Source organism: Nothobranchius furzeri, chromosome 12 (assembly GCF_043380555.1).
Source record: "Nothobranchius furzeri strain GRZ-AD chromosome 12, NfurGRZ-RIMD1, whole genome shotgun sequence".
Taxonomy (NCBI): domain Eukaryota; kingdom Metazoa; phylum Chordata; class Actinopteri; order Cyprinodontiformes; family Nothobranchiidae; genus Nothobranchius; species Nothobranchius furzeri.
Genome location: NC_091752.1, coordinates 19,955,695 through 19,975,989, shown reverse-complemented (window position 1 = coordinate 19,975,989; position 20,295 = coordinate 19,955,695). Strand labels below are relative to the sequence as shown.

General features: G+C 39.9%; 1 protein-coding gene across 3 annotated transcripts in view; it reads right to left on the bottom strand.

The window, feature by feature from the left end:
- The window catches only part of lzts2a (leucine zipper, putative tumor suppressor 2a), an 80,469-nt gene that overhangs the window by 43,347 nt on the left and 16,827 nt on the right, over positions 1–20,295 (bottom strand). Inside the window, exon 2 of one of the 3 annotated variants that reach the window (XM_054750121.2) lies at positions 17,089–17,179. The exons of the other annotated variants lie outside the window; for them this stretch is intronic. The gene's annotated coding sequence lies outside the window, so the exon portion shown is untranslated. The remainder of the gene's footprint in view (positions 1–17,088; positions 17,180–20,295) is intronic. 3 annotated transcript variants of the gene reach the window in all.

Here is a 20,295-nt window from a genome sequence, read left to right as displayed (position 1 = left end):
CAACTGCCATAAAGTCACATCAAGAAATGCTGCTGATCATTCCAATGATCCCAAATAGACTCACATTAGGCCACATGAAAGCAACTGAACCCAAAAATATATTAACCAGTATATAACTGCACTCTCACACAACACGCCTGCAGCAACAGTTAGGACTCCTCCCTCCCTTTTAAAAGCGTTTTTGCTTCCGAGGACATTGTGGTTGTAAAACCACATGCTAGTAGTCTGGCCCCGGTGTGATCAACCAGTTTCTGCGGGAATGTGACGGCGGAACCAGGGCCAGATTAACACTTTGTTGTACCCTGGGCAACAATATTCAAGGGCTCCATCATCACGACCCGAGGATCACCATAATGTGGTCACATACAGAATATTTTACTGTAATATGCAGTAAATATACTCAATACTTGAATGCCTGACAACACGTAACCCGCCCAGAGTAACCTTTGACCCACCTCGTGTGGACTGACCAATGAGGAGAGGGTCTTAACTTGAGGCCCTCTCTTCATTGGTCAGTCTGCATGAGACTGACTCTCAACTGACATTCGAAGTCATAGGGCCGCTTTTGGAAGAGTTGTGCGACACAACGAATCGATGACGCAATTCGTTGCCAACGCTTTTAGTAATCGATTTTCATCGAATTCATCGATTCGTTGTTGCAGCCCTACACAGCTCTATTATGATAAAGGGAAGGTCATTCCAAAAGCACTTAGGGGTCACGGTACTGGTAAAAATGAGTGACACACCAGATTCAACAAAAGGATAAATATGAAGACCAAATGCTGTCCTACAGTTAGGACACCCAAGCTGCACGTTGAAAGCCAACATATGGAAGTTAAGACACATGTATCCACATTTAGAGTATTTCCACACGAGAATCAGATCTGACCCAAGACATGCCTTTTAATATTCATAAAACCCTCTCTTAAGCCATTAAAACACGACCTGATACGCTGTAATGATTTCCACGCTTAGTGCTCATAAATACAAAGTCAAACATCAGTTCACACACACACACACACACACACACACGCACGCACGCACCCACACACACACACACATTCATTCATCATCTAATCAGAAGATGGGATCTCACTCTGAATGATGGACTGATGTAAACCTATGGAAGCAGATTAGATGGAGATTATAATCCATCATATCACTGGTAGACTGCATCGCAATGCCAGCATATGTCCTCACCACAGGGTCGCCGTTTGATGTCACTGCAATGGAACAGTGTTTCAGAGCTGCCACTCCCACAAGGGGCTGTGGTGGTAACTTTGATTAAGGAAGTCATTAGGACTGTGCCGCTTTTCTGCCTGGATGGGCTCACTTTGTTAATCAGACAGATTCTTATTCACTGGGCGGCTGGACTGTGCTTCATCTGGGAGAGATACAGCACCAATGAGGGAGGAACTGTGAAGGGTCGAGCAGAGCGAGGAGGCCGCCGGTACGCAGGAGGCGTGGCTAAATCTGGGCAAAGGAGACTTGTCAATGAAAAAGGAGACAAGTTTTCAAAAAAGACACAAAACACACATTATGCAGATATGCAGGTGTTTGGGGAAAAATATTTGCAAAGATAATATTTTGTATCAAATATTATGAAGAAATAGAAAAATTACAAAATACATTAAACTGCATGAAACTATGAAAATATTTGGATACTGATTTGGAAAAACTGTTTTAATGTTAGACTAAATAAAGTTAACAACTTGGTGAACTTATCAAATAATAATAATAATAATAACAACAATATAATAATAATAATAATAATAATAATAATAATAATAATAATAATAATAATAATAATAATAATGACTGAGTTGAAACTTTCCCAAAAATGTTTCTGGAAATAACAAAAGAATAACCCTTGTATTTATCTTTTTTATTTTTTTATTTGTTTTGTTTTTGTTTTTTTTCTCTTTTCTCTCTCTTCTGTTTGATAAGTTAAAGTTAAAAAAGATTGGGAAAGAAATGTCTGAGAAAATATGTCATTTAAGTTGTATACAATGCAATGTATGTAAGTTTATATGTGTTCTTGATAAATAAACAAACAAAAAAAAGAATAATCCTTATAAATGAACTGGGTGGTTGCAAGTTACTCGCTCTTTTTTAAAAAGATTTTCTCAAGTTATTTCTCTATAAAACCACAGGCATAAGTAGAAAACGACCAGTTGAGCTGATTAATGCAAAATAAAAATAAAAAAGTATTTTTTTTTATTTCTCTACAAGGTCTTAGTCTGACAGTGATATTGCACAAAATTGATGACGCTTTTTGCAACAGATTTTGAATTTGAGGCATTTTTTAAAAACCTTTTAAACAAAAATGTTCAAGTGAAGTTTATTATTTTGTAATTAAGTAAGGAACAAGTTATATATGACTTATATATAAGTGTTTTGAGGACTGAATGTTGAAACCTGTGTATTAAATTAAGTAAATAAAATAAATAAAAGCTCCATCAGTCCATCTTTTAGTTCTTTTTAAAACACAGAAAGGTTTTATTTACCTGCAACGTTTCGTTTGCGGCTGACACTCGTCACCAACGAAACATTGCAGGTAAATAAAACCGTTCTGGGTTTTAAAAAGAACTAAAAGATGGAATTAGAATTTCAAAACAGCAAGAACACACCAAAAAAAGCTCCATCACTTCTTGCTTTTCTAAATATGTTTCTTAGAAAGCTTTAAAAGTAAAATTCTAAAATCACTGTTGTGTGTGTGTGTGTGTGTGTGTGTGTGTGTGTGTGTGTGTGTGTGTGTGTGTGTGTAATGTCAGAATACTGTTTAATTACAGCTTATTTTAATCTAATTTTTCAAATAAATTTGGTCATTTGTGGTTAAATAATGCTGTATGTTTTTGCTAAATTAGTAAGTAAGTAAGTAAGTAAAGTTTATTTATATAGCGCCTTTCACAGATATGAATCACAAAGCGCTGTACAACATGATAAAGATCAGGGCAAATACCTCTAACCAATAAAAAACTATAGTAGTGATAAAGTAGAAAATAAAATCATGAGTATAAACAAAGTGAAGGTGTGAACCCGAACAAAGCCATCTTATTGAAACATTTAAGGAGGGAACGCCTGGATGAAAAGGTGAGTTTTTAGATGATTTTTAAAGACCTCTACAGTGTTAGAGAGACGGAGATTTGAAGGTAGACTGTTCCAAAGTCTGGGGGCAATGGTCTGAAAGGCCCTGTCCCCTTTGGTTTTCAGTCTGGTTCGAGGAACAGCCAGGAGGTTTTCACATGTGGATCGGAGGTTCCGAGAGGTGGTGTGTGGGGATAAAAGCTGAGATAGGTAGCTTGGAGCCTGGCTGTTAAGAGCTCTATAGGTCAGGACTAAAACTTTAAACTGTATTCTAAATTCTACCGGGAGCCAGTGGAGGGACTGTAAAACTGGAGTGATGTGAGCTCGTCTGCTGGATTTGGTTAGGATTATTATTATTAAATTATGTGAAATTGTAAGTGTGTGGTGAGCATCTTTATGAAATGAAACCTTCAGAGTTGTTTTTATTTTTCATGAATACGCCGCTGCACATTTGTGATGTTTACCTGGCTGTAGATAATCTCCATCCCTTGCCACAGAAACCACCGTCTCTAATCCTTTCACCAAATGCATTTCTTTTTTAACTCAAACATAAATACACAACTAGGACTGAATACATAATCAGAGCTGAAAAACGTAAATAAAACACTGAAATTATATTAAATGCTTTGCATCATTTTCTCTACATTATTCTGAACTCAGGGCTTAAGATTTTTGAGGAATTTATCAACAAATGAAAAGATTTTGCTAACTTAAACAATCTAAAACCACATTTACAACATAACAAAAGATGCTCTCTAGGAATACTGCAGTTTTTGTGTCATTTCTTTCCCTGGTATTAACAGAACCTTCGCATTAGGTCTGTGCCTAAATTGTCAGCTGCCGCTGTCATTCTTGCCAAAAAAAAGCAAAAAGCTGCTTTGTTGCCTTAATGCGTCCTGTGTGATACTTGGCCCACTTTCCTGCCTGCCTTCATTGTGCAAGAACACATACATAAAACATAATTTGCTGCATTAATTTCTGACTTTTATTCAGCAGGGATTTGGCAGCAGACAACATCAGAGCCATGAGAATCAGAGCAGGAGAGTGACAAAATGCAGCTCCTGCTCTGATTTCTGGAGTGAGGAAGCAGAACAGAGAAAGATTTGGCCGCGTTACAGAGAACAGCATTTAATCACTGACCTCTAGACATACAACTAAAGACTAATGGCCGTGATTAATGAGGAACATTCTTCTCACAGGTTAAAAATGCACTATGTGAATTGTGTTTGCCCGGGCTGCATTGATAGAGCTGCCTGATGTTTATTTTAAACTCCTGCCCTGTCCTCTAATCGAGGAGGTCATGTTGGGCCTCAGTGTAGATCCAAAATGATTCACTAGAGGGCAGCATGACTAAATCTGCCCACTCATGATCTGGACTCCTCTGATCCTCATGCTGCAATAAAATTAAATACCAGTGTGGTGACTGACTATTCCTTGTTCAAGCAAAGAAAATCGTAATAAACTGTATTAATGATGTAATTTCAGTTTTATATAAATAAAAAATGTAACCTGAGAACAAAGGACTGCAAACATTTTCTTTAGATTCTTCACATTTTGAGCAATAAATCAGTTATCAAATACTTGAAAACAACAAAGGGTCACACATCGGGATGCTCCGATCCAGTCACGAGATCAGAAATCGGGCCAGATCACGTAACTTTTACAGGATTGGAACCAGGTGGAAAAGATCGGATATAACCTTAGAAAACAACAAACATGACCTTGTAAATTCATCCTGAGCATCAAGGCGCGGGTTGGGTTGAGGCCTTCCAACCAATCAGCGAGCAGCCTATTATCATATTCATATCCTGGACGAGCGGGAGAGGTAAGCATGCCTTTTCAGAGCAGGGCTCAAATAGAGAAGTTAGAGTGGCTGGTAAGAAACATTTTTAGAGGCTCAAAGCAGTTTTAGATGGCTATTTAACTAGATTATTTGTCCCCTTTAACTGTAACAAGTTCCACTACATCAGTATTTCTTGTATTACACCGTCATGTCATAATTTACTGCAGGCCGGGAATGCAGCCAACGTAAAATTGAGCCATTAGCTAGGAGGCTAATGCAGAGCTAACGTGTCACCTCAGGAGAGCTAAAGTGTTTTTAACCGGACAGTAAAGGCAACGCAAAAGCCACCTGGGCTGTGTACATACTGGCTATTTTGCATGGTTGTAAAGACGGAGCTGCATTTATACTAGTCCTCACCTTAAAAACATCACACACGTGATCACCTTTAGAAAGATATTTTGAAGTGAGATATCCTCAACTAAAGCCGGGCGTACACTGTGCGACTTTTTCACTTTTTTGAGCCGATTTTCCAGTCGTGCGAGAAGCCACGACATCGGGGCGAGTTTTGCGCCGAGCGGTCGTGTAGTGTACAGGGGGTTACGAGAGGCGATTAACACCACGTGACCAGCCGCCGATCAGCAGTCGTGAGGTCGCAGGGACTTCTGGTGTGTTTAATATTTCGCTCGGCCCTCGTGAGGGTATCGCACTGTTGAAGCGGCGCTGCGAGCAGCTACGATCCAAAAAGTATCAGAACCACTCACGGCGCATGCGCGCGCAATCCTGCATCAACGCCGGCCGGTCGCTCGCTATTTCCCTAATAACACACGCTGTTCGTTTTTGTTTCTACACGTTTTTTTACTCACAAAGATTGTCAAGAAAGCGTGTTTGTCGTGTTCATGTCAAATTAAACTGATCATAAAACACAGATTCACTTTCTTTATTTCGTTTTCCTCATCCAACCCCCATAAATCCCTGTGTGTCCTCCTGCAGCACTCCCGAAGGACAACAGGCAAGACAAAAAAGTCTGACGTGTTGTGTAAAAACTGCTATTTTTAGCACATTTTAGGGCCGACGTGTTGCTACCAGACGTACAGTGTGAGCAGTCAGGTCGCATGCGAGAACTGGGTCGTACAGTGTGAGCACACGACTCGTGAGATCTGCTCTGCGAGGAAGTCGTACAGTTTGAGCTGAAGCTGAACGCTGCAAGTGAAAAAGTCGCACAGTGTACGCCCGGCTTAAGGTGTTAGAATCCAGATTTATCAAAAAACCTATTATTTGAAAAGTTTAAGAGAAATGTATTTTTCTCCTCCTAGCTTCTATCTCTGGATCAGATGAGTGTGGTACACACAATGTGACCAAACATCACAGTAACTACCAGGAGCCCTATATATAGGCCCAATGACTACGTAATTACAAGACTGAAGACACCTGTGGTGCTAACCAGTGGACACACTTGAATAACACGTCCCTTTGCTCACATTATTTTCAGTCTTTTCTAGGAGTGCCATCATGTTTGTCCAGGCCTGTTCCATGAGTTTCATTTTTTTTAATAATTCTGTTGAAGCGTGATTGAAAAGCAATGTCTGACTTTCATTGGTTAAATTTAATAGACTTTTTATTTATTATTACTTTTATCAAATTCAAGTTACTTCTGTGACCATTGTGGGTTTTCCTTTCATTGACCAAAGGGCAGTGTTGGGAACATTACTTTTAAAAAGTAATTACCGTACTTACAGCTGCTGATTATTTTGTCAAAAAAGTAACTCAGTTATTTACCGAGTTACAAGATTATAAAAGTAACTAATTACTAAGAAAAATAACTATTTTGTTACTGTTTTCATTAAAGAATGCAAGAAAAATGGGTTCCCCTTTTAATTCAACTTACTTAATTTACTTAAAAATGACTACAATAGTGAAATATAAATGACTAATGACTGGAACATAATAAAATCATGTATGTCCAAATGTTTTATATAAAACTGAATAATTGAAATAAATGGACACTTAACAGGAGGAACTACAAACAGGAACATTACACTAATCTCGATGATTAAAATGTCATTGTGTGATATTTAACAAGACCCCAATCAGCTAAAATTTATAATTGCAATAGAAACACCTGTAAAGGTTCCTGAGCCTTTAAATGGTCTCTCAGTCTAGTTAAATTACAGAAATAAATGTAATTTTGCACAACATTCAAATTTTTCCAGCGTTCACATAATTGTGTGTTTTTAGTAGCATTTCTGTTGCTGGTGATCTAGTAACGGTTAAATAAATAAATAAATAAATATCCTTTAAAATGACACTAGAAGAGGCACAAATCTGATGGAGGACTTAAATGTACTAACTTGAGTCAGACCCAAACCCAGAAAAGCTGAAGCTGGATGGTAAACACACACACACACACACACACACAGGTGGTTCTGATAACACCTGAGCTCCATGACGTCTGAGACTGATGCATCAGTGTTACAGCGGGACTGAAGAAATGATCAGAAACAGGTTACTGCTGGACGATCTAGGAAGGTAGAAGATCACGACGTCTGAGAGGTGAACAGGTGAGTTGACCTTCAGGATGTCCCACTGTCACGCCAAGAAGGGCACAGCTGCAGACTCACGCCTGCAGCAGCGAATCTGCGGGTCTGCAGCCATAGACTACTCATCACATCTTCCTCGTTTTTCACAGGCCGTGATGCGCTCGGATGAAAACATCCGCCTCTTTAGCTCCCAATCAGCTGATGGCAGCTTCAACACACCACGCTGCTGAATTAGTAACACACACATGTTCTTATCAGTAAGGGAAACGGCGTTATGATAAAAGAGGATGCTATTATTTTGAACGACGTTATTCCCATCACTGCCGAAGGGTACCAACTAACTTGTCCACGTCTGTATCATTTATGCTTTTATTTGGGAGAGGTGGTGATCTTATTGGATGCATGGGGCTCTGCGAGTAGCAATGGATCAGGTCTATCTCTGAACTCGAAGCAGCAGCAACAGCTGTAGCTCAGCTCTGATCAGCCTTTACAAACCTTAGAAAATGATGAGTCTGCTTTTTACCAGCAGCTGTTGATTAAAGGGAGTTCTAACAGTGAGGGAGCAAAAGTGACCACAGAGGAAAGAGCTCAGGCAGGAAATGAATTACAGACAGAGAAATAAACTGAAGGGACATTTTAATTTTCTTTTCAGGGCTTTCAATCACAGCCAGAGCCAAAAATCTTTGTCTCGCCTTTTGTCTGTTTCACACTCAATCAGACAACCACCTCTGCTGAAACAATTTGTCTGTCTGGAGGATGTGGATCATCTCTTTTCATTCCCATTCCTTGTCTTTTCTCCTATTATTCTCAGCCTTCCTGTCTTGGGCTTTTTATTCATAATTTCAAACACGTTTCTGAGCACAAAAGCCTTTGTTTTAGCAGAAATGAAAGACATAATGGTACTGTTGCTGAAGAAAAGCAAAAGGGCGACTTCTCCAGGGAACTGAGCATTTTGTTGAGGGGGGAGGGAGACTCAAACACATGGCATGTGAACGCTGCTGCTGACATCTGCACATCCTAATCGGTAATTTATCTGTTTCTGTTGAAGAACAAATGCGATGAACAGTCCTACCTTCTGTCTCCAGAAGACTTCACATGTGCAAACTATGAATGCCTCCATTTTGTGTGTTTATGAATGTGTCCTCTGCCATACTACAGCAGGTGTGTAATTGGAGCAGGCTGAGTTTGAAACAAAGTCCTGTGCAACCCAGAGTTTGCTCCATGCATAATCCACAGACTGATACACCAGACTGACCCTATGTAGCCTAATTTAATCACATAAACCAGGAAATGACCTTTATACACTTTTGCAATGAAGAATAACTGAAAATAAACTGGATTAGTTTAACAAACTTGTAGATTTTAGACTACATCAAATAAAAGGAGCTGCTTGAACCCCAAAACACTTCTGAATAGCCAGAAAACAGTTTAAAACTGAACTGAGGTCAATTGCAAAATTCAGAAGTCAAAGTTTGAATTTCTTGTTTCACAGTCAACGAAAGAAGACAATCAAACTTTTGGCTTGTTTTTAACTCCCATCTCAAAATCCAGGATCTGGGAGGATGTGGGAGTTTATTAGTGCATGTGATTTGGATCTGCAGAGACAACGATAATGATGAACAGAACTATTACAGAAACAATTGTTGCCATCGTCTGCTGAAAAGATTTCAATGGGTTTGTCAATTCTTAAACCTCTGACATGAAAGGTTCTGTACTCTGAATCATGTAGTTGACATAAAATCCAGAGTAAAACAGAAAATTTCAATTAGAATTTTTTTATTATATATATATATATATATATATATATATATATATATATATATGTATATATATTACAGTAAGGATAAATAAGTGACAACAATAAAGATTACAACACAATATAAACTATCACAAACAGATCAAATCCCATTAAAAAAATCTACGTAGTATCAGTACGAGCGAATAAAACATTAAACTATGTTATGATTGGTCACTCAGAGTTTCACATGCAAGCTCAAAGTGAAAGTAGTCTTCTAATCCTATTTGTAAGCTGCTGATTCAGAATAAATAGGGAAACGTTTGGGTCAGAAAAGCCACAAAGATCTACGTCATGCTGTCAATTAACATTAATGGACTCACCCATATTGGCTCACAATGGGGAATGCTGTCACTGACTTAGTGTCCAGGACAGTAGAGCAGGTCTTGGCTAGTTGAAGCTAACTGTTAGCATTAGCAACTCCACAACATGGCAGAACTCCTTCAGGCTTGTGTTAATTGTGGAGATAAAACATCAACGTTACAATAATAATAATCCACAATTTTCTGAATCTTGGGGCCAACACTGCAAGCGCCCGATGCCCTCTACGCTTCGGTTTCGATCTTACAAACACTAATAGTCTCTACTATGGCTGGGCGATAAGGGCCTAAAGTCAATATCATGATATAATGAGGATTTTACCTCGATAACGGTAAACGGCTTATAACCACAGGTATGCACAGACTAAAAAGCTGTCCACTATTAGGGATGTTTTGGTCCGATCACGTGTTTTTGAAATTATCGGAACTGGGAGAAATAAATCAGATTTAACCTTTTAAGACGACAAACATGACTTTTTTAATTCATCATGAGACAGAGATTTTCAAATTGAATAAAAATGGCTTAGTTTTAATTTCAGTAAGTCCCTCTACAATAATATTATTTGTTTCTCATATGAAAACAACACAGTAACGTCACACACACCGTAATCGGAAGGTTGCAGGTTTGAGCCCCGCTCAGTCTGTTGCCGTTGTTGTGTCCTTGGGCAAGACACTTAACTCGCCTTGCCCGCTGGTGGTGGTCGAAGGGACCGGTGACGCCAGTTCTCGGCAGCCTCGCCTCTGTCAGTGCGCCCCAGGGCAGCTGTGGCTACACCGTAGCTCATCCCCACCAGCATGTGAATGTGTGTGTGAATGGGTGAATGACTGATTGTGTTGTAAAGTGCCTTGGGAGGTTCCAGGACTCTAGAAGGCGCTATATCAAATACAGACCATTTACACAATTTACTGCAGGCAAGGACTCAGACACCAAGTGCTGCTGTTAGCAAGCCTGCTAACACAGAGCTAACGTGTCTCCTCAGGAGAGCTAAAATATCTGCAGCTGGGTGGTATTTTAAACCGGACAGCAAAGGCTACAGACACTTGCAATGTGTGCAAACTGGGCATTCAACATGCTGGTAAGGACACAGCTCCATGATTTGCTGCCTTCAAACCAGGGGCACCTCCAGAAAATTTTGATAAGGGTGGCCAGATGGGGCCAAAGAAATTTTTGGATTGGCACACCAAATTGGTCCTTGTGGTAACTCTGGGCGAGTTTAGCCTGTGGCGATGCATTGCATTGCTCCTTTATTCATTTTTATAAATAAAAAAAAAATCCAATAGGCTTCCAAAACACTTAACTCAAATTTTACAAACACAAACATTTCAGAAAAATAAATTTCTGGATGGATGGATGGATTTAAAATGTTTTTTCAAAATTTATTTTTAAATACATTTTTGTAGCTTCATTTACCTGTTGCTGTGTTCACAAAAACTATGGAAAAAAAAACTTTTTTAATGGTGAAAAGCAGAATTTTTTTAATTATTTTCTGATTATTTCTTTACTCATTAATTGTATAATTTTATTGTGTTTTACATTTATGTCTTGAATAAATATGATAAATTTATCGTTTGAGTGAACATTAATATGATCTATTAACACCGACTTTTCCTAGAGGGACCAGTAATTTTACTGGCCACCTCTTTGGGATGCCATTACTTCAAACAAGCTTCTCTCAATGTCGGCTTTTTCCTTCGGGCATCAACAAAGCAAATCACCGGTCTCCATTGGTCACCAGTTTACCTCTTAACGGTCACAGTTCAAAGTGAAGTCAGATGAAAACGGGGTGCCAGCCGACAGAAAAAGTTACGCTAATGAACAAAGAGAAATTGCCAACAGAATGCAAAACATCTGGGTCTCTAATTCTCCTGCAGCACCGGAGCTTAATACGCCCCATGTCTGGCTGGACCTTGCTCCCGGTGCTGGTGAGGTGTTATGCAGAGAAAAGTTACCCTGCCTGCCGAAGGCTCCACCTGCCTGCTCCGTCACGTGAACATGGCTCACCACTGCACACTGAGGGAGTAAACAACTTCTAATAAGAGCAACGCTGCAATCTTTAAGTATATTCAAAATATAAAAAATTATTTAACCGGTGTACTTCCTAAAAAAACTTTAAAGAGAAACTTAAGGACAATTTGTGTTGTTTACTAAATAAATAGTTCCCAGTACACACACACACACACACACACACACACACACACGCACACACACACACACACACACACACACACACACACACACACACGGGGCAGTGTTGGGTGTGTGTGTTTTGCTTTTTACTCATATCTCAGTGGCAAAGGTCAGTGAAGCCATGTTTACATCCTCGGGTTATTTTCTATGTGTGTGTGTATGTACAGAGCTAATATAGACTGACATGAAGACTGACATAGATGCTGAGCTGTACTGCTATGGGCCAAGCGGTCTAACCCAACAGCAGGGGATAAACTATAAATAGACCGTCTCATCCACCCCCAACAATCTGCTTTCTTCCTTTTCCTTTTGCATCATCTGGGCTTTATAACCACAGCTGGAAATAAAAAAGTAGGCTTTTGTTGTCTGATTATTCCATCTTCTGGTGTTTGTACCTCTCTTTATCACCTCATTTTCTTGTGATCCAACTATACCCTTCTGTTTTCAGAAAAGATGCAAGTCCATGAAGCTGGAATAACAAATAGGGCATCATCTTTCTTTTTTAAGATCATGAGTGGAGTTGTGGGGGGGGGGGGGTTAGGCTAGTTAGAGGGGGGGGGGGGGGAGATGGAGTTATGTAAGTGGGGCTAATCCCCTCCCCACCCTGCATAGTAAATGAGTCAGGATGACAGTGGCCTCATTTCATCTGTTCATCCCTGCATCTGCTGCTGCTCGCCCTCCAAACCGCTCTGTCTCCACCTTACTCTTCCTGTTTGATCTTTGACAGCAGACTCGCACTACCGTTCATTTCTATGCACCGCTAATTCCTGGTGCAGGGGGGCCATGAGCACCAGCCAAAGACACCTTAGACCAACTTTTATATAATTCATGCTTTAATTGTAAAGTTGATCCTAGAAAAACCCTCTTCCTCCTACTTCACTGTCACATTAGAGTCGGATTTTCTAAAGCACCGTTGTGTAACATCGGCTGAGATGGCCGACATGGGAAACAAAGTCATGTTTACTATTATGTCTGTTTAAAAAATGACTTAAAACATGTTTTATACTGTTATAGGTGCTACACTAATAAAGCTGCCTTGCCTTAAAATTAATGTTTTATCACATTGCAAAAATTAAGCAGAGAATGGGCTTCTTATTGTTTTAATAATAATAATAATAATAATAATAATAATGTGTCTGGAGGTAAATTACATTTTCTGAAGGGCTCAGCAGCCCCTAATAGGCAGTTTTGCTTGCTTTTAGCACCCCCTAGTGTCCGTTATAAATTCACTGTGGTCATACCGAAAATGAAACTTATCCCCTTGCTATAAGCTAATCTTTTTAACACCTTATCTAACTTCTGAAATGTCTTCTCAGCTTTCATTAGCTTCTAGAGGAGTGGCTAATCACTTAATCAAACAAATCAGCTTTGTTCACCATCTAAAACATGCACGAAACGTGCTGGAAGCAGACTCCAGCTCCACTCTATCCCACAGCTCCCCATACCTGAGTTATATTTCATTAACTCTGTAAAGGGTCATTTTAGCACATACTGGCTCAAATAATCTATTTAAAAAATTAATAGGTTGCATAGTATCCCTTTAAAGAAAATACTTTAAATATTCTAGTCGTGCACACTGATTATCACTGTATCACCTGAGTTAGAGTCCTACACTGAACAGCTCTAGGTTATTCCAGAAACCAGGAGTTAGACCTCTGAACAAGCACAACAAAAAGCCTGGAAAATTGACTCCCCAAGGAAACTGTAAAAATGAAAAGGTTATTTTACACTGCTGGAGCAGAGTTCCTCCTAAAAGCTCATGAAGACCACAGTAACATAAAAAAAACAAAGTAACACTGGGAGAAAAGTGCTTTAAATGATTTTAAAGATGATCTTGATACAAGAAACTTAACCGAGTTCTACATTCAGGCTCAACATGAAATTAGTCTTCTGCTCCTATTTCCTGAATTAGCCAACAATAGAAAATAAAAGAAGAAACACTCGGGTCAGAAAAGTCACTCAGATCTACATTGAGCTGGATATTAGTAGGGATGTTCCGATCACATTTTCTGCTCCCTATCCGATTCTGAGTCAGTTGATTTTGAGTGTCTGCAGATACCGAGTCCCGATCCAATACTTTTCATAGAAACGTTAAAACATGAAGAAAAAATAAATCATTTTTAGTAAAGCATTAAAATAAGAAAAAAAGGGAGGGAAACATCAAGAAAGCATTAAAGGGGCATTATGGAAGTTTGACAGCCAAAACATGAATAGAAATAATAAATTTCTTCTTCATATATTCTCCTGCAATGCCCTGGTCCTGTAGAATGAGACCTGGCATTTTTACTGTGATTGCCTGTTTTTCTGTAAAATCGCAGAAAAAGAGAGATGCTCGGGTCGAGCAGGCTGCTTCATGTGCGTTCACGCTCAGGCATAGCCCTCCGAACCGTTCTTAAGTGGTACAGATACAAGTGACGTCACTGGCGCGTTATCTCGCCTAGTTAGACGTCGGACTTTCGTGCAGAAGACCCGGGTTCGATTTTGGGTGTGAACCTAGTTTATTTAGAGTTTCTTTTTTACATTAATGGCATATTTTTTTACAATAAGATGCCCAAATTTTTATTTGAGACTCGCCGAACGGCATTGAATTCACAGATAAAAAAGATGTGGGTTCACATTTTGGAACAACTTTTCAAGAGCATGCTGGAGGACTGACCCATCTTAAACCTTTGTCGGCTGTGCTGAAGAGAGGTACAGAACCAAATTATTTAATTAATTAGCTGCACGTTCTCCTGTCCTCTGGGCCACACACACACACACACACACACACACACACACACACACACACACACACACACACACACACACACACACACACACACACAGAGCTGACTGTCTCAGCTATTATTTTCGTTAAGGTGTGTGTACGTACAGCATGCGCGCCTCGTGCACGAGCCTACTATTGAAGCTGCCGTTACGCTTTTTGCCTGAGGGGGCAATCGCGAGCATAAAAATTCAAAACTCCGTAAAGTCCCTTTAAAATAAGAAGAAAACACATCCAAATCGTCCGATTAAAACATTGTTTTAAGGCCAGGAATCGAAAATAAATGAACAATTTAATCAAAAATCTGAAAAAAATTTATCGCAATTATTTATTATTTTTTCCAGAAAAATGCAAGCAATAAACATGCAAAAATATACAAGAGAGGTTCCTTTTATTTAGAAAGTGCATAACTTGTTGAAGTGTGTAAAATCACTGACTACTGTCATTAACAGAGAAAACCTAAAATCAAATCCAGTTTCTGTTCAAAAACATTGTTTGAAAAAGCCTATTGTGTAAACAATGAACAGAAAATAAATCTAGCAAAGTTAGCTTATGTTATTCAGTGTAAATGTCATTTTCCACAGCGTCAGTTGAACTAGGATCACCAACTCCCCCAAAAATAAATAAGGGACACCTCGCTGGCATGGCCCCCAAATGCTATGATACGGCCCTGGGTGGGATGGAGTTTTAAAGGGGATCTAAATCAATCAATTAATAAATTAATTAATTGATTAATTAATCAATTTCCCTGTGGGATTTATAAAGCATTTTTTAATTGAATTGAATTGTATGGAACACATGAATATTATGAGCTTATAAATAATATTTATTTTATGTTAAAACATGTAGTGGAATAAATCTACCTACATTTGTTATTATTATCCTGTCCTGTCTGTCTCTGATCCTGCATCTGCCACAGGGAGATGTGGGATAGTTCTCCAGAAAAAATGCTTCCTTGCCGTGGCCGTAGAGCACAGGTGATATATATTTTGGTGGCGCCGCTTTGAGAATGTTACTGTGGCAGTGCGCAAGACGCAGATGCCGATGGAGCTCATGAGCGCTCCGCCTCTGTTAATCTTCTCCGCTCAAAAGAATCCTCGATGCTGAGAGTCCATAATATGGGTAGAAACTTGATCTTTCATCTGGCTCAGTAAATGATGGCTTAGCAATATTGTCGAGGGGGAAATATAGAGACATTTTGGAGAGTGGTGGTGTCGGTACAGGATCTGCTCGGGTGCAAAATCGGCTCGGGGTCCTTCGACTGCCGATGACGTCAAAGTACGGCAAACCCACTCGGACAAAATACACTACACATCTATACTGTTGGAAAGAATTTAGCAGTTTTGTTATTAAAATAATGTTTCTTAAGACGTAAGTTTGTGTTTATAATGGTATTTGTAAAATAAAACACTATATTTTATTCATAATGTTGAACTCCTCTTTGAGCACATCCCTTGAAGGATCATAAGTATTAACAACACCTGTGAAATTGAATTTGCAGGAAAGAAGTGTGTCCCGTTTATTGAAGTATTTTGTGTTTAGAGTTTTTGACGTCTTGTCCATGCGTAGTTCAGTTACGCTAAAAGCTGCTAGCCAAAACTCTGGAGTTAAAAGTTTTCTGGCTTTACTAAAATACCTGTCTGTACTGATGGTAGTTTTACTTTCTATTAGACTCAAAATGTAATCATTTGGCACGTTTCTAATTCATAATTTGTAAGAATGTAATCGGTGATATTAGCATTAGCATTCCTATGGGTTTTTCCACGTATATTAGCCCATTAGCATTGCGCTAACCACTCGCTGCCAAATTGCAGCCTTTGCGATTAGAAAATCTCCTTTTGTCACATCGCAATTTAATTGCACATGCAGTAATCGTTCAGCCCTAATATACATGCAGCTCTATGCTAAAAGTGTATTTTCAAAGAGGTAATGATGGATTTCTTTGTAAAAGTTGTCCATCTTTCCAACAGAAAGATTTGCCTGGACCAACGTAACGTGATTACGTAATTCCATAAGGTTCATGTTCAGCCAATCAACTACTTAGACGTCATCGGCAGTCGACGGACCCTGAGCCAATTTTGCACCCGAGCAGATCTTGTACCGACAGTGGCTCTGGGTTGGAGAGATGGTCAAATTAATTGCATCATTTACTTTTAACACACTAAAATAACAAAAATAATGCTAACACACAAATTTTCACGGCCCTACATTGTTTATATTGTGAATATACTTAAAAGTAGCAGCATTGCTATTATTTTGAGTTGTTTACTCCTTCAACATGCAGCTGTATTGAGCTATGTGTGTTCACGCGATGGAGCAGGCGGGCGGAGCCTTCAGCATTCTGATTCCAATCCTTTCAAAATCACTTGATTGGGCCCGATTTCCGATCACGTGATCAGATCGGAGCATCCCTAGAAATTAGCATTGATGGACTCATCCATCCTGGCTGGACAGTTTAGCGTCCAGGAAACAGAGAGCATCTCGGCTGGTATAAGCTAACTGTTAGCATTAGCAACTCCACAACACGGCAGAACTCTTTCAGGCTTGAGTTATTTGTGGAGATAAAACATCAACATTGCAAACCAAACATGTAGTAGAGTCGTGTTGCGGTTACCCAATCAGAGGAAAGATGTCCAAAAATCAGGAGCTCATGCTTCAAAGTTTGCCGTCTGAAGCTCAGACCGGATCTGGCAATCTTCTAGATCCTGAAACAGATGCACCAGGGCTTTTTGTACTAAGAGTACAACTTACAAGGCATTCATTCCCACTAGAGACCACTGCAATTGTATTGATTAAACAAGTGAACAACACTTTTAAACTTCCACTGACAAGGAAAGCGCTGCAGGAAATCCTCTTCAGGAAGAGAAATAAAGGCATGGAATAAACTTTGAACCAGTTAGAGAGTAACTTTGAAAGTAGGAGCAGTGCTGCCCCCTGTAGCTGAAAGTTTATTCCAACTTCCAATGCTGTGAAAATATATTTAATAAAATAAAAAAGATTCTAAAATTTCTGTTATTCATCTTGTTAATATTAGAATCTTTTTCAAAGCACAAAACAATCCTGATGAACTCAAATAATGAATAATTGCTGAAACATTCATTCTGTTTGTAGATGTTTTTTAAGGATCCTCAACAAACCCTTAAACTGAGGCTAATATTTATATGTTTTAAAGCAATCTCTTGTGTTTTGATCTAAAAGTGAGCCTAAAGACAGTTTCTGGCACTAACTACAACCTTCAAACACCCCCCTCCACCTCCACAGCCCTCCTGTTCAGACAGGACGCTTCACTAAACTTTGACCTACTTCTGTCTACCACAGTCTGGGTCCTGTGTGGGTTGGGGAGGGACTGAGACCCCAAACATCGAGCAGGTCACGCTGATAAGCCGATTAATAATGTTAATAAAGTGAACAAATATCAAAGGTTTACTTGAACCATGCTTTTTTTATTATTTCATATCTGAAGGAAGCAGAAGGAGACGAGTGAAAGGGTTTCATTAAATATTCAGCTGGCCTAACACACAAACACACACACACACACACACACACACACACACACACACTGTACAACTTGTGCTGACAGCTCGATTTTACTTTCTTGCTGATCCACTGCAAGACAAACCTTGTTTTCCTTCTGTCTATCCATAATGTGTCTCTCGTTTCCAAGAAATCCCATTTAGCAGATGGACACAATCCTCCAGAACCAATTCTCAGCAGGATAATGAACAGCTGACAAAGATGCTGGTGACACAAAGGCACGAAACACCTTCAGGATTCGATCTGGTGAGGGCGAGTCAAACTGAGCTGGCTCATACTAGCGGCTTCGCTCCGTTAAATTTTGAAGTTAGAAATCTGACAAATGCTTCATGAGAGCAGCACGGATTCAACAGAGGGAAGAGGCTAGGGTTGGCTCTGACCGGAGAGTGGTGGGAGTTTGGTTACCGCTGTCTTGGACCGTATCCCAGTGGTTCCTGGGAACATCAGGCCCCAATATGAGACAGGAAACTCGAGTCGTGGAAGATAAGGAGTGGACATCTGCCACTAATTACAGAGGAGGGAGGTTGACCTCATGGTGACACGGAGGAGCTACAGTCAGGAGAGATGCTCCATGGTTCTAATATAACCCCCACACCCCATCATACGCCTTTCTTTTATTCTAACGATGATAGTTTACCCAAGCCAGTCAGCTGACGCAGGGTGAGGAGGGGTGCTACATGGTACGCATCCCGCAGGGTGGGTGGGGGATCATCTGGCAGATGCATCCTCCAAAGCGGTTTCACTTCACCGATTACAAAAAAAGAAAAGAGAAACATACGCTGAAGTGGTGCAGGAGCTCTAATCAATCAAATACAAGCCCCTCTACGCCGTGGCTGTCCCAGTGTGACACGCTGCTAAAAACTCTGATTCCATCTGACGGGCGCATAACGAAAATCTCATCTGAGTGTCCTCAGAGGCTCCTGATGAAACTGCAGCTAAGACGCACCAGTTGCAGCTGATGAGCTTTTACATCGAATCAATAATTCATGCGTTGTTTCCCCTCGCTGGCATAAATCACGTTTTCAATAAAAGAAAAAAGTTCACCGCTTAATCAGGACTCTTTCTAGTTTAAAAAATATATTTTTAAAGATCAAGCTGCAACAAATGTCTTAAACTAAGCATGGCCTTTGTGCAGCTGCAGGTCGTCTCCTCTGGATTTATTCGTGTGACACGAAGCAACGAGCCTCAGTTCTGGACTTAATATTTGTGTCGTCCATCGGGCCTGAGTGGATCTGTGTGTGGGCTGCTGTGTCAGCACTGGCCACTTTGGTTCTCATACATCAACCTGCTGACAGACGAGGTGACATTTCGTGACGTATGGAGCCCCTTTTCCTGCACTTTAGAGAGCGTCAGAGAGAAAGAGAGGAAAACTGCAGCCAGATGGATAAAAACAGTTGCGCAAAGAGTGACAATGGCACGTGTTGTTTCCACACAGAACAGGCAATGAGCTCAAAACAGCTATTCTGCAGGAAAGAAGTTATTCTTGCAGAATTGTTGTAATGAGTAAACATTTAAGTCTTTTGACTGGCCCACTAATGTATGTTTGGAGCACTTGGCAGTTCCTCAGTACTCCTGGTTCTTATGTGATCCGTGCCAAGGCACGGCCCTCTGATGTCCATTATAACCAGACATACTCCACTCTGCATTGATTCCTTCTTAAATTACGGGCCGGGATGGCTTTCAGTGCCCATCTCTGCCCGACATCAAAAACCATCGTATTGCAGCAGCAAATCAGCTGAACTTTAGTCCACTTGGCAAGGACTGAAAAAGAGATTAACAATAAGGAAATTCAGAGTATTTTAGGGCGGTGTTTGGGTGATAACGGGAGGAAATCAAAGGCTTAGACTGCCGCATACTTTATAATAGAACAGCCACTTTTGTTCTCGTGTGATGTTTGATAAACGCTGAGTTTCCGTTAAAGCAGATCTGGGAAATCTCTGGTAGGGGGGAGGTGATAGGAGAAATACGCTGGAGTCAGTCCTCTCAGATGCTGCATTTCCATACAAAATCGGCTCTTTCAGGGCTTTTTTAAGACGTCATTAAGACAAAAAGCCCCAAAAGGCACCCACTGAGATTGATAAAAATTAAGGATGAACATCAACATCAATATCGGTATCGGCAGATGTTAGTCATTTTTTGACATATCAGACTCAGTCTAATAAATAAACCCGATATAACAACCGATATTTTTCCATCTTGTTTCCATTTTTTTATCTGTTTCAGAGGATGAGGGGGGTGATGTGTATTTGTTTAGTCATGTGACAGTGATTGTAATCATCTTAGAACC